This window comes from Lepus europaeus, chromosome 13, assembly GCF_033115175.1.
Source record: "Lepus europaeus isolate LE1 chromosome 13, mLepTim1.pri, whole genome shotgun sequence".
NCBI classification, from domain to species: Eukaryota; Metazoa; Chordata; class Mammalia; order Lagomorpha; family Leporidae; genus Lepus; species Lepus europaeus.
The window spans coordinates 36,868,471-36,883,864 of NC_084839.1; the positions used below are offsets into that span (position 1 = coordinate 36,868,471).

General features: G+C 41.4%; 1 protein-coding gene across 5 annotated transcripts in view; it reads right to left on the reverse strand.

The window, feature by feature from the left end:
• Window positions 1-15,394, reverse strand: part of SLC8A1 (solute carrier family 8 member A1) — a 412,383-nt gene that overhangs the window by 338,363 nt on the left and 58,626 nt on the right. The window lies entirely within an intron of this gene.

Genomic DNA, 15,394 nt, shown 5'->3' on the forward strand with positions numbered 1-15,394 from the left:
CACGGGAGATTGTTGTGGGTGTTCCCCGGGAGTCGCGGGCCCGCACTGCGCTCCGGCCGCGCGCTGGCGCTCTCCCCGGCCCCCAGCCCGCTGGGGACACGCGCAAGCGGGCGCGGCAACTTTGCTTCGGAACCGGCTTCGCCACATCCCCAGGCAGGACCCCGGCCCCCCGCTGGCCAGCCCGTGCCTCACCCCTGAATTTGTCGCCCCAGAGACAGCGTCCTCCCTGCGCCGTCTGCCCTCCTGCGAAAGGCAGCTTTGTTTTAGCAAACGGATCTGGGGCTATCGCAAGGATTAATTTTTTATCGTTATCCCTCGTTCTTCCTACACGCCAGACAAGCAGAGTGCACGCTAGCTTCTAGATGCTGACACCGGCAACCACGGATCTGGGGAGGGAGAGGAGGTGTTCCCCAGCCCGGAACTCGGGAGGAATCTCCGTGTCGGTATTTCCCTCTAGGCTTGCAAGCCCACCTGGGAATAAAGACCGAGAGGCTGTTCAGCGTGAAAGCGTAGCGGCGGCTGAACTACAGCGAGGAGTAAAAGCTGAGCGTTAAGGTTGAGTTGGGAAAGACCTAATGCAGCAATCGACGAACCATTCATTGCCCTTTCCAAGAGTGCAAGCATTATCATTGCCAAGACATCACTTCCCCATAATTAACAAAGGAGCATTGCAGCAGGCCCTTGCTCTCCTGACAGCTCATTCATCCTTACAAATCCTTAATGACTTGGCAGGATGAAAGGCTGGACCCACGGTGGAGTTCACCAGCTCCCAAGCCTGGCTGCTTCGCAGACACATCTGGGAATGCAGACTGGGAGGTGGCAGCTCTCGACTGGGGCTCCAAGTTCGGATTTTTAAAGCACCAGTGCATATGGGCCCTTGTCCTGGTTGCCCAGTGTGGAGGGGGAGGAGGGCAGGAGCTGCCGCAGGGAAAGGAGGAGAAGGAAGAGAACTGCAGGTAGACCACTGGGCAGCGCTCCCCCAGTACTCACAGTGCAGCTCTGGGCCAGCCAGGCCTGAGGAAGAGGCTCAGACCACAGGGGTCCCACTGTTCGACTGCAGCAGAGATGGGAACCGGTGAGCTCTGCTCCTCAACACCAACAACTCCCAACCCTGCCCACCCCTCAGAGCTCCTGGGCAGTTTTTAAACCTCCCAGTATTTAGGCCACACCCTAGGCTGCTTAACTCGGAATCTCTGGGGGGGGGGGGGGAGGACCCTGGTGCAGGCAATTTGTTTTTATGCTCCTGGGTTGATTCCTACCTGCAGCAAAAGTTAACACCTGCCACTCTGGGCCAAAAATTCCTTAAACAAATCACCAAGGGATCACAGTTTCTTGGGGCTGGAGTCTGCATTTCTAGAAAGTTTACATGTGAAATGGATGCTGTCTGAGTGAGAACCACACTTTAATTAGCAATGAGGCTCTTGCATGCATCTGTTGGTCACTGACTCTTGGTGGAGGAAATTCAGAGCTCTTGCTTCTAAATTTGCAGAAATCATTGTTCCTTAAGAACATCTTGCTTTCTTTGCTATGAGTTAAAATGTCTTGGTAGCAATGCTCCACACAAACTTTTTGTTACACTGCACTGACTGGTGGGTGTGAACAGAATGACTCGTGGGGAGACACAGAAGGGCACCATCTCTTGGAAAATGTCTCCAGCCAAAATCCTGACTTCAAGCGGGCGTGATGGGCAGATATTTGGCTCACGTTCACCAAAAGGAGCCTGGAGAGAAAGGTGGCTGCTGCCTGCTAAGTGACACTGAAAAGCCCGTGTAATTGGAGACTCCACTCCTAGGAAATGGGACACACCTACATAAATGGGATGCGAGAAAGAACTAGATGAAGATGTGAGTGGACTGCATCTCAGAAGAATAGATTTTGTGAAAAGGGTGCAGCCTGCCCTTGCTATTTGATGAGCCACTTTGTGAAAGCTCAGATTCTCTGGAAGGGATAAGCATGTGTGTGACATAGTCTTATTCTTTAAATGTCGATATCACAACGACTCCCCAAGTCCATCTTGTCAGCTGCTGAGAAGGCATTAAGGAGACCTCTTAGCTCTCTTTATTCCTCTTCTTTTCCATGAGTTTCAGGAAAAAAAAAAAAAACATTGACATTAAATGGTCTTTATTTATCTAGAACCATTAAAAGCATAGTGCCTAGTGGCTGGGCACCCTTTTTTATTTTCCACAATTTTGACCTCCTATTTTCCTTTGCTTTCCATTTCTCATTAAAGGCATCTTTATAATGGTTCCAGTGCCTCAAGGCAAATCAAACCTTTTGCTCCCTCCTAAATGTCATACACGACTGGATTTTTATGGCAGGAATTATCAAAGGCTACATCACTGGTACAAGGCTGTGGGGGACTGGAGCTCTAAGTAAAGAACTAACGAAGTTATTGCAAGCTGTAGCTTTGTTTTTCGTTTTTGAAAAGCTGAAAGGCAAAGAGACAGACTGAGAAGCAGGATGGGAGAAATTGGTCTGTTGGTTCACTCCTCAAATGCTGGCAGCAGCCAGAGCCAGGTCAGGTTGAAGCAAGGAGCCTGGAATGCAAACCAGGTGCTCCATGTGGGTGTCAGGAGCCCAAGTACTGCAGCTATCACCTGCTGCTTCCCAGGTGCATGTTCACAGGAACCTGGATAAGAAGCAGAGGAGCGAAGCCAGGACTCAAACCACCTACTCCAGCATGGGATTTAAGTGTCCCAAGAGGCAACTTCACTGCTGTGCCAAACTCCCATCTCTAGGCTGTAGTTTTGGAAGGAGGAGATAAAGCATAAACAGAAGTTGGCCATTTACAGGCCATTTACAGTCCAGTAACAACAGAATTTCTCAATTTTGCATTCTTTGCTCTGGTCTTCACCATTATCTAACCAAAGCAGTATGGCATGACCATCTAGGCCACTCTCCAAGGACATCACTAAGATTTGCTGAAATTTCTTTCATTATCTGGAATTATATGGGTTGGAGATCACACTATTGTTTTCCACTGTGTTGATTCTTCAGTGTGTTAATGCAGGCCTCATCCCTCACCTCTCTCCTACTCTGCCAGCCCGTGCCACTTAGCTGTCTGCTCATTCGAAGACTGAGTCTCCTGCTGATTGCTACATAAAGAAAAGGTGTTAGAGAACCCTCCACCTGGTCAGTGGAGTTTAGCATTAGCGGCTTTCCCAAGAACCTCAGGTAGGTTTTCCTTGCTGCTGACTGGATCCCGGGTGTTTTGCTTTGGGAATGCTTTGTTGACTTCTAAGTGCTATGCTTCCTTCTCTAGGATCGTGTTTCTGCAGTTCAACGGTTACTTCCCTGTTTTGTCTTGACTCTTGTACCCTATGTGGTAGTAGGCCCTGCTAGTGCAGAACCTCCCCAGAGTGGGAGAAAGCACCCTCCCCACAGACTCACTGTGAAACCCCACTTCCCCTGTGACTGTGGAGTCAGCTACCTCCTCAGAGTTGATCATAAATACGCCACAGTCTTGGGATATCAGCCGCCTGCAATTCTACTTTTGAGCAACTTATATTCAAGCTCTGGGCTCGTATACAATCCCAGCGCCTTCGTTTTTCATTTGTGTCATTGATTACATTAAGTAAATAACTAATTCATGTTTCACAACTCTTTACCAAGGGTAACTCGATGGCAAAATCATGAGCTAGCCTGATTAGTGAGTCAGAAAAAAAGAGCAGACTGTTTAAGAGCCAAGGCTTGGGAGTCAGAATATCTGGGCTGGACCCTAAGCTCTGGCTGTGTGACTTTGGACAAAGTGTCTTAACCTCTTGAATCTCAATACCTTTGCCTGGGAAACCTGGGTGATAAAATCTCCAAAGAGTTGTGGTAAGGATAAAATATATATAATGTGCTGGGCATAGTTTCCAATCAGAGTAATCACTCAGTAAATCATATTATTGGTAAAATTTCACAAAATTTACATCCATGCAAATAAAAAAAATTCTATATAATGAAGTTCTACACAATCAGGCCATCTCATTATTGATAACGATTGCACCAAAGTTTTTGTGATGTGGAATGCTATGCAATGACAAATCCAGGAAAACATACATGTCCATATTAGGCAAGTACTTTGTGCAGAAAAAGCAGATTGCTTGTACATGTTCTGACTTTATAAGTTCAGAGTGGAGTTACATGATTGATAAGAGGGCACTGTGTTCTTTGTTCACTATATTTCTTTTTCTTTATGTTTGGGTATCAACTGGATTTCCTCTCTATTATAATCTAGAGATAAAATCTCAAAGGAGCCATTTCAAACAAATCCAACAGCTAAATTTTGGTTGTCACATTCATTTTGTTAACAAGGTACTTTATCTGCAAGATATAAACTTCCTCACTAAGTTGGTACAAACTTTTCTCAATGCTGATTCAAGGACTCTCCATCAACTGGGACTCAAGAGGAAGCCCTGGGGTGCTCTGTACCAGGCGGTTACAGTTCACAGTCCAGTTCCAAGGCACTGTCCCTGAGAGATTGCACTTCAGCCTTTAGAATAAATCTCTCTCCTGAGGCTCCCTCCGTGATGTATGGCTCCCTGGCTGCGTCTTCAATTGCTGGTCACTGATTAGAATCTTCTGAGAACTGCCGGTATTGTAGGCTACCGCAATGCCCAGGTGGCAGCCCTTGAAAATAGTCCCAACACGGGTACCTAAGGAGAAATAGACTGAACTTAGGGGTGTCCTCATCTCTGATGTTAAAGACGCTGATTCTGCTACCACTGGCACTGTGGGGAAAGAATGAACCTATATGCTCTGGTCTCTTTAAAATTCAGACTCCTATAGTGTGACCTACAGCCCTGGGTACTCATGAGGAGGTTTAGAAACTACGTTGTCTTTTCCCTTGGCTTTAAAATATCCTGTCATACAGGAGGCTTAGCTATCTATGGATTTCTTTTAGCATTTCTAAGAGTATACATCAAAATAAAAGGCATTTGTGTAGAAATTAAAATGCTTTGCCTTTCACAATTCAATTTTTAAATAAGAAAGACTTAGGAACTCATTGGAAGAGCTATGATTACTCATTTTACAGACTGAGAAACAAAGTGTAAAAGGATTTGCCCAGCCCTGGCTGCATGTCCGTTTTAATGGGGTGTTTTAAAAAACAATGATGTTCAGGTCACACCCTTGGACATCCTATACCTGTTTGTAAGAAGTCAGGTTTGGACACTGGCTTTTTGTTTACCTGCTAGTTTTGTTTGTTTAGTTATGTTTTCAAGTTTGTTTAGTACTTTTAGAGTTCAGGCGGAGCTGAAGACCACAGGCCTAAGGTTAAATAGCTAATTAGTGGTGAAGACAAATGGAAAATCCTCTTTATATCAAGTAGTTTCTATACTGCTGCTCCATTGAATATTGGCATTTTGTAGGCTATAAAAATGAGGACCTTTCTTGGACATTTAAGAGAATTTATCATTATTTTAGAACACAAGTTATTTTAGGCACAAGTGGTTATTGTGCTGCGGCATATTTGTTTTAAAAGGGTTACTGTGGTCTGCCCCGGTTCACCAAAATTCGTATGTCAAAGAGTTGATTGGTAGATATGCTCAAGAAAAGCCAGTTCATGATGATAGGGCCTCGACCTTGTAGAACACTCATCTCCAGCATTTAAAGCAACGTCTGGTACATGGTCGGTCAGTTAACATTGTCCACTCTAAGCGGACTGGAAGAAGATGAATTTAGGTTATAGGGTAGAGTAAACTCGTTGGACCCTGTCCAGTGCTAATTGCAACTTAATAGCATTCATCTCCTTGCAGCTGCAGTGCAGGACCTGGTTAGCAACTGACATAGTCGCCATATCCACACCCACAGTCCTGCCTGGCCACCTGCTCTGCGATGATAGACAGATTGCCTGTGACATTGCAGGAAGCTGAGCTACACAGAGATGGCAATCTGACCCAGCCTCAGGCTTGAGCCTGTAAACCGACCTTTTGCCAGTCCTCTCAGGAATTACATACAAGCCTCTCACTTGGCCCAATTTGTAAACAAGGCGGAGAATCTCTTATTTCCTCTATCCAGAGAGGCTCATTAAGCATGTATTTTATGGGTACGATGCTTGTATTTTTATTTGTTACTTTTCAAGAATTAAGAAAACTGTGAGGTAATTAAGTTCAAAGTCAGTCATCAAGCAACTCTTTTTTTTTTTTTTTTTTTTTTTTTTACAGGCAGAGTGGATAGTGAGAGAGAGAGACAGAGAGAAAGGTCTTCCTTTTTGCCATTGGTTCACCCTCCACTGGCCACTGCGGCCGGCTCATCGCGCTGATCTGAAGCCAGGAGCCAGGTGCTTCTCCTGGTCTCCCAAGCGGTGCAGGGCCCAAGGATTTGGACCATCCTCCACTGCCTTCCCGGGCCATAGCAGAGAGCTGGCCTGGAAGAGGGGCAACCGGGATAGAATCCGGTGCCTCAACCGGGACTAGAACCCGGTGTGCCGGTGCCGCAAGGTGGAGGATTAACCTGTTAAGCCACGGCGCCAGCAAGCAACTCTTATTAAGGCAAAAAGTTGGGAATAATAGTGAAAAATAAAGCACGGCAGTCAAATTAATTTGATTATTCATATCTTCATGTATTATTTCAACAAAAATTATGAGGACCTACTCTGGACTAGGCGTTGTCCACATGCTAGAAATTCAACAACATAAACATTATAAAGCTTCCTCTCTCCTGAGACTCCATTGTCATGAAAAAATAAGAAACAGAAAGCAAAATATACAACACATTATAGAGCATCATTGGGAAACAATGCTATGAGAATAAATCAAGGAAAATGACGAGTAAGTGCATATTAATTTAACTGGCCAGGTTTACAGAGACTCGAAAGAAATTAGGATTTCCTGTTGACAACGCCATCCCTTTGTTAAGAATTCCGAACAGATGAAATGATGGAACGCAGCATTTTGTTTGATAATTTTTTCTTCCCTGCCTTGAGGTTCTTTTAGGAGTTCCCACCTCAGAGCTGTCGGACCTCATCAGGTTAGCATCAGAGGCGTGCTTATGTGACTGTGCACCTTCCAGCACATTCATATTAGGTGCCAAGAATGGCTCCAAGAAGACAGGCTGTTTCCAGGTGCTGCACACAGAGGGACTGTATCCCTTCTGAAGCAGGGTTGCTAGGAGAATTTTGAATGCCCCTTTGGTTTTATTTAAAGAAAAGCACCTGGATGGCCAGCTTTACATAAGTGAGCTCTAATGGATGAAACTGTTGCCTCAAAGTCAAAAGCACTATCCAGAGAGAGGGGAATCCAGTATTCTCAGTTTGATGATAATTCCGATATGATATTCCTTTCCTTGAGTTTGTCACACCTCTCTTTCCTTCTTCCTGCATTCTTATCTGAAGTTACATAATGCATAGCATATGTACCTGCACATATACTATACTGACAACACACTCATACACTTACACAGACCCACAGGCTCATCCACATACATGACTTAACTATGGCAATACTTGATGATACTTGATGAAAAATCACCAACTATAAATTTGCAAATATGAAGGAAAATAATAGTTAACCTTTTACTTCTTAACATTCTATTTAACATCAACTTTATTTTGCAGCATCTTATATATCCTGTTTCAACTCTATGTAAAGGCTCATGGGTTAAAACAGGTTGTGTGCCATGTACTACTATTTTTTGAAATGAATGATGTCATATCTGAAGCCTAAAACATGCATGAATTATGCATATTATGGATCTTAAAAGAGGTTCTTTATTTTTTCGTCCTGTCTCTTGTCAAAAAGCCTCTGAATATAGATGTTGCTCAAAGAAGGGCTCAGTTTGAATGGAAAATTATTTGATAACAGTAAAATGCCTACCTGACTCATAATAGGTGATCACTAAATAAATATCAAATAAATTATGCAAATTAATGGAACATTCCTAATTAGAGGGCAATGATTTTATGGCAATTTTAGAGATTTACTGGTTAAGGTTTTCAATCATTTATTTGGGCAGCAAATGGTAACTACTACATTCTGAGCTATGAAGTACTGCAAAGGCTAAAGTGAATTAGATGCTTTCTATGACCTCTAGGAATCTAATCTTATGTGAATAATGGGCTCTAGAGAATTTTGAAGACAAGAATGGTATAGCCATATATGTGTTTTATGAAGCTATGTCTGGATGGTGTGTGCAAGATGTGAGAAAGGGGGCTTGACCAGAGATTAAGAGACCAGTGATGCGATGATTACACTGGCCTGAAGAAGGTCCATGGAGAAAGACTCTTAATAACTGGAGAAAAAAATAGGAACTTTATAGCTATTTTTCTCTTAGCTCAATTCTTGGAAGAGTCCAATTGCCTACCAGCCCAAGGGTTTGAAAAAGCACCGAGTTTTCATTTTAAGGGGAATTATTATGGATGGTTTCAACCAGAACACATATGATTTCTATAAGGTTGTTAGTATTCTAAGGGAAGAATTCCCTTTTAAAGCACACCGGCATACCAAGGTAGGATGGGGACTGGCAGTCTGCTCTAGCAGGCATTGAGAGTATTCATCACTGAGATGACAACTGGTGATAATAAAAAGCAGACAGACCATTAGTTGGTTTTATTATTGTCTTTAAATTCCCTACAGACAATGCACCCCCTTATTCTTTACGTCTTTGATTTGACTGCTTCCATGGCCTGTCCCCTTTGATGTACCACTGCCTTTGAAATAGGTTACAGTAATCTGAGGATATCTAGTCTTCTTTCTATATAATATACAGGTAATTTTATCTCAAAATAATGTGCTGCAGCATATTTGTTTTAAAAGGGATACTGTGGTCTGCCCCTGTTCACCAAAATCTGTTATGTTAGGAACTTAACCCTCAAAGCAATTGAGCTGGGAGGCGGGGCCTAATGAGAGATGGTTAGATTGTGAGGCTCCACCCTCATGAATAGATTAATGCTGCCAGCAAAAGAGCTTATGGGAGTAGGTTCTTCCTCCTGCTATGTGAAGGCACAAGAAGAAGGCCCTTACCAATCACTGGTATCTGGTTCGTGGATGGCCCAGTTTCCAGTAGTGTGACAATATAAACACCTGTTCTTTATAAATTACCTAGATTAGGTAGTTTGTTATAGCAACATAAAACAGACTAAGACAAAGGGTGAAACTGGGTTTGAAGAAACTGGTAACAAGTTGCTAACTCTTTCGGAGTTATCAGTGGGTCTGCTATGGCGGATGGGGATGGGGAGAAATCTGAACTGATTATGAGATGGACATTCAGCAATAAATAGAAATTATTCAGTGACGCAGATGGAGGCTCTTTCAATAAAAATGACTGCAAATTTTCTGGACTGGCATACCCTTGGGAAACTACTGTAGGGCAAGAGCATTGCTGGGGCTCCACTGGAGATTGTCACTAGAGAATAACTCATAGCTTCCCTCCAGCTTTTGCAGCCAGTAAGACAGCCAGCTACCTGCCATAGACCTGAAGACTGAAAAGAATGTGTAGTTGCAGCTCCCAGGTCTTTCATACCTCATTGCTGGTAAACCCACGACTACTCTGAACCTTGCTTCTTTTGCAAATTGAAGATTGCTTATAACTTTCCTGCTTCTTTCAATATTGAGAGAATTATTCAGTGTGATGTTTAAAGGATTTTATAATGACAGGAAATATAATTCTGTATTTTCTTGCATTCTGCAGAATCTAGACCCATGCTGTGCGTATAATAATACCTAATAACTCATGTTGGTTGGTTGAATGTTTCTTCTTTTTCCCCCTTAAGCACCACAGATGCTAGAAAATGTGCCTTGAACTCTGTATTTCCAATAGATGCTACTAGTTTCTTCCTTCTTATGCGTGAAGTATCTGAAAAATTGTACATTACTTGACATCATTAACTTATTATTAATGGCCAAGAGAGCATTAAATATAAATGTGCCTACATTTTGAGATTAGTTAATCTTGTGTCTTATAGGAATGGGTGATCTAAAAACAAAATGTGCAGAGAAAGGAAGAGAAACTGCAGAAGAGTCTTTAAAAGTGGATTAATTTGAGAGTGAAATCTCACCTGGTGCACACCAGGGGTGTAATTAATTAAAGCCTCTGTAGAAAGGACTGGAGCAGATCCCCAAGGCTGACTGGAGGCTAAACTGGTCAGAGAACAGTGCTTATCCTGTCTCTTGAGTAAGTATCTGACCTCTCAGAAGGGTCTTCAAAGCTTCAGTTTTACCTGTCCCAGACTCCACTATTAACCCCAAGCTGCTTATACTGAAAATGCTGTCTGTTCGCATCCGCCAAGCTGGAGTGTATTAGGAGCAGTGATCCCATTCTAAAGGAATTAAAAGTGAAAGGATTTGCCCTAGCTGGTAGTGTGCTATAGAGCACTCAGTAACACTGCTCTCCCGAAGGTCAGCGCTGTCTTGATGCTGCTGCCCCAGGTGGAGCAGGTGGTTGCCTGGAGGGGAATGATCCTGCCCTTAACTTCTACTAACTTAAAGACAGGGAGAAGACAGAAGTTTAAACTGTTTTCTTCCCTTCTCTAAATTCAAAATGTTGGGGGTTGCTGTTGTCTCTTTTGATGTTTCTTCATAAAATAATGATTTTATGGGAGCCTTTTTGCTCCCTTTAGACATTTTTATTTGCTTATTAATATTCCCCCAAATTAATAAGCTGCGTGGGCTCTTGCCAGGAATTCAGAGAATTCTGAATTCTGGCTCAAATAGACTAGGCAGCATGGTAAGTTTTTAAGGCTTTTATTCAGTGTGAGAAATGCACAGTCAAGTGGGGGCTCTATGTAAAAGACAGAGGGAAATCTGGATCCATACTGAGCAGAGAGCAGGCCAAAAGCCAGCCAGCGTGGAGGAGCACGCAGGTGAGAAAGCAAAGGCCACGCACCCCAAAGGCACAGGGCAGCAAGGGGATCGAGGGCAGGATGGGAAAAAAAAAAAAAAAAAGGAGCAGGCCCACTGTGCTCCAGGCCTTAGTCCACTTCCAAAGGGGAGTGGTCAGTTAGTCTGATTGGCAGGTGGATGCACAGATGTGGTCAGGCAGGGGCATGAGATCACATGGCTGGGTGTGGTGTGGTGAAGGTGTGATCTTCCAACTCACAAACCTAATTGAATTTTATCCTGTATGTCTGACCATATCAGTTGCTGTTGTCTCTTTTGATGTTTCTTCTGCAAAATAATGATTTACTGCCTTTTTGCTCCCTTTAGACATTTTTCCCCAATTAAAGGTTATATAATATGCCTTTCAATTTAACATTCCCATAAATACCTTCATAGACTCTGTCTAGTTACTCTCTTCAGAACAGTGTCTGCTTTAATTAAATCCCAATTGAGATCCCTTGTTCCTAAAGAAAATCATGGTGGTTTTCTGTGACACTTTTAAGTTTTCTAGTATATCCACCATTTTTGTCCATTATATGGATGATATTAAATCTTATGCCCATTACTTTTGTAATTTTCACAAAGTGATTTGTAACAAATTTGTAATAATGGAGCTGTTTCGTGTATAACCATAAGACTGTGAATAAATAAATTTATTCCCCATTAACTATGGGTATAATTTTGAGAAAATCACTTCAGTTTTCTAGATCTCGGGTTGATTATGTGTGGAATGGGAGTGTTGAGCTGACTTTGGTGTCTTTCTCCCATTGAAATATTGAGCCAGCATTACACAAAGTCTCAATGCTTCCTTTTTGGTTTCAGCACCTCCTGAATGAAATTTTGGATTATCACAATTTCCCTTTTTTAATTTCTGTTTAATTAGAAGTAGCTTTTCCCTCCTATGTTTTATATATTCCCAGGTACGTCAATTTTAAGTACATTGTAGGGGAAGTATATTGTAATAGAAAAAAGCGTTTATCATAGAAATATCAAGGATATACAAAGTACCGAGTGTTGTGGGGCAAACCCGTGTATCCATCTTCAGCTTCACCAGTTTTCAACTGAGAGTCAATTTTTGCATCTAGATCCAAATCGCACCTCCACCCTTCACCTTTGATGATTTTAGAACCAGTGTTGGGCATTGTTATATTATCTCATCTATAAGTGCTTCAATTTGTTCTTCTAAATAAATAGTATTTCATAACTACAGCAATATTACCACACTTAAAATGGTAACAAGAATTCCTTCACCTCATCAAAGATCCTTGATTGTCCATTAATGAAATATTTGCTGCTTCATTGAGGAGGTATTGATCCAAATAACACTGAAACATTACATATAGGATGTTGTGGCATAGGGGTTAAGCCGCCACCTAGGATGCCAGCATCCCATATGAGCACTGGTTCATGTCCTGTGCTCCACTTCAATCTTGATACCTACTAATGGCCTGGGAAAAGTAGTGGAAGATGGCCAAAGTATTTAGGCCCCTGCCACCTATCTGAGAGATTTAGGAAGAAGCTCCTGGCTTTTGGATTCCAACTGGCCCAGCCTCTGCTGTTGCAGGCATAAGGGGAGTGAAATGGCAGGTGTAAAATCTTTCTCCTTTTCTCTGTAACTCTTTTAAATAAATAAATAAATCTATTTTAAAAAATATTATATATGTATTTTCATATATACATGACAATGCTAGTAAATTCCCTGTCTTTTTTATTCCAATTTAATATACAAAGGAATATATATATATATATATACATATATATATATTTGGTTCTGTCAAGTCTTATCCATTCTGGAATTTGCTAATTACATGCCTGTGGTATCTTCTCAAGGGTTTCTCTGCCTCTGACTTTCCTTGTCAGTTCAAATGCTTATTTGCCATGACTACGTCACAGGTAATATTCTATATATTATATTTTATCATGTCAAGGGGCAAATAATGTCTGGTTGCCTTCTTTTCATGTTGCTAAAATTGACTATGTGTTCAAGTATTACCAGCTTGATCCACTTATTGTAAAATGCCACACCAAATGTTTTTACCAGCCGTTGACAATTATTGTCTAGATCCTTTATTTCATTTTAGATTTCAAAATGTTAATATTCTGTAACTATCATTGCATTATCATTTATTATTAAAAGAAAAATGTTCTCTCAGCATTACTCATTACGCACGTGCAATTTGAAGTATTTTAGCACTTTCACTAAATCCTACTTATCTATGTTTTTTTCCCTATTTTCTTTGCTTGAAAATAAGCTCCATTTTTGTATGTTTCTCCCTTTGAAAAATAGCTTTGAAAATTGATGTCTTTCAATTAAAGCAGCATACTTTATAGAGGCTTAAAAATTTCCCATTGTGTTTAAGTCCAAACAGTTTTACTGCAGGGCAATTGGACAAAATTTACAACATTTTAAATGTGCATATGATTAGGATAATTCTTCTTCAAATAGCTTATCCAGAGAAAATAATTAAAGAGTATGCACAGATATAAATGCACAAAAATTCAAAGCAGCATTGTTTATAATGACAAAAATATATTGCAAACGGTTCAATAATATGCTGTCTAACATACCATGATGATCCTGGGTAAACATTAATAATATAGTGTTTTTATTGACATGGATGCATATTGTATTAAATGCTAGTTACAAAATATAATATAGAGTTATATCCTATATTAGTTAAAATAATTATTTTATATGTACAGATACAGATACATCTGTGTATGCATTGAAAATATTCTGAAATACTGTCCTTTCAAAATTTCCCATGGTTACCTGTGTTTGTCAATTTGGGCATGTTGGCATCTGAGTAATTTTTAAAATTTTTCTTACATTTATACACAAATGTTTTACATTGAACAATAAAATAAAGTTAGGATTTTTTTTATATTTAAGATTAAGGAAGTATTTTCAATCAATAATAAAAATAATTCCTTAATTGCAAAAAAACCCAGTTAACAAATCAATATTACATTTAGGAATAAAGAAGATCTATTCACTACACTTCAATCTAACACATATCACTGTTTCTTCTCCCTTTAACTCTCATAATGGAGATTACAAACCCATAAGTGGTTTTACCATTATGATGAATCGTACAACCCAACTTGCTAAATGTGTGTGTGCAGACTTGCTGCTTATCATCTGGGAAATTGCTGATTTGGTACATCAGTGGGCTACTGGACATGTCACACTGTAGGCTCAGTTTCTCAAACAGAACTCCCTGCCACTGCTAATGTCCTATGGTCCATAGAAGCTGCACGATATAAGTATTGATAATCTTGCCTTAGAGGTTAAAAGAAAATTCAGGCCAGCGCCGTGGTTTAACAGGCTAATCCGCCTTGCGGCGCTGGCACTCCGGGTTCTAGTCCCGGTTGGGGTGCCAGATTCTATCCCGGTTGCCCCTCTTACAGGCCAGCTCTCTGCTATGGCCCGGGAAGGCAGTGGAGGATGGTCCAAATCCTTGGGCCCTGCACCGCTTGGGAGACCAGGAGAAGCACCTGGCTCCTGGCTTCAGATCAGCGCGATGCGCCAGCCGCAGCGGCCATTGGAGGGTGAACCAATGGCAAAAAGGAAGACCTTTCTCTCTCTCTCTCTCTCTCACTGTCCACTCTGCCTGTCAAAAAACAAACAAACAAACAAACAAAAAAATCATAAACTAGCTCCCTTCAAGGACTTGGACCCAGAATTTTTCACTCCAATGTTCACCTGCTTGACCACCGTATTACCTCATTGGTCTCTTTTACTACTTTTGTATCTTGGAAGTCCTATCTGACAAGCCTTAACCACATAGAGAGCCTCTTACTTAATTCTGTCACCACATTTCTGTTGGAATAGATTACCTTATCCATCAATGTCTAAACTCTTCATGGCATTAGCACAATTTCAGCCCCTGTGAAACACAGATGCACCACTCCCCCCGTCCCATGTACTGAGACAGTAATAAATTGTAAGCTAACCATCATGAATTGCTTTTGCTGCCTGAAAATAATGTGTCTCCATCAGTCATGTAGAGGAAGCTCTCCCTTCATTAAAATAAGAAGTTGCTGACCTCAGGCATCTGTCTGGAAATACCCTACTCATATACCCCAAGGCAATAATGTTGACAGGAAATCTGAGGTGATTACTGCAAATGCCGTGAATTGAAACAATTTTTTAAAAATTGCAAGTAGCAAAACTTTCATATAACTTTGGCAGGATAGGGCAAGATCCACTTATTATTCAAAACGTTTTAAGACAAAACTTCACATACACATTTCTCTATCATACTAGCAAATCTAAAACTAAGACATTTAAAAGGTATGCATCCAGCTATGATGCATAATCCAGTAGATAAAAAGGGAACAGCATCAAGAGTATCAGGATAGAGAACTCTTTCTGTTTGAGAAACTTTGATTCACTGTGAAAAAAAGTTGACCTATTAACCAGGTTAACTGTCAATTTGGGGCATGGAAGGCCAGGAGCTGTCAAACATGACCTTCTGACTGTCATATGCTAAGGAAATGTCCATTTTACATGGCAGCCTGTCAGCAAACTTACACTTGCATGTTATGCAATGTAGAAAATAAGACCTTGAATTTTAAGATGCGGATTCCAG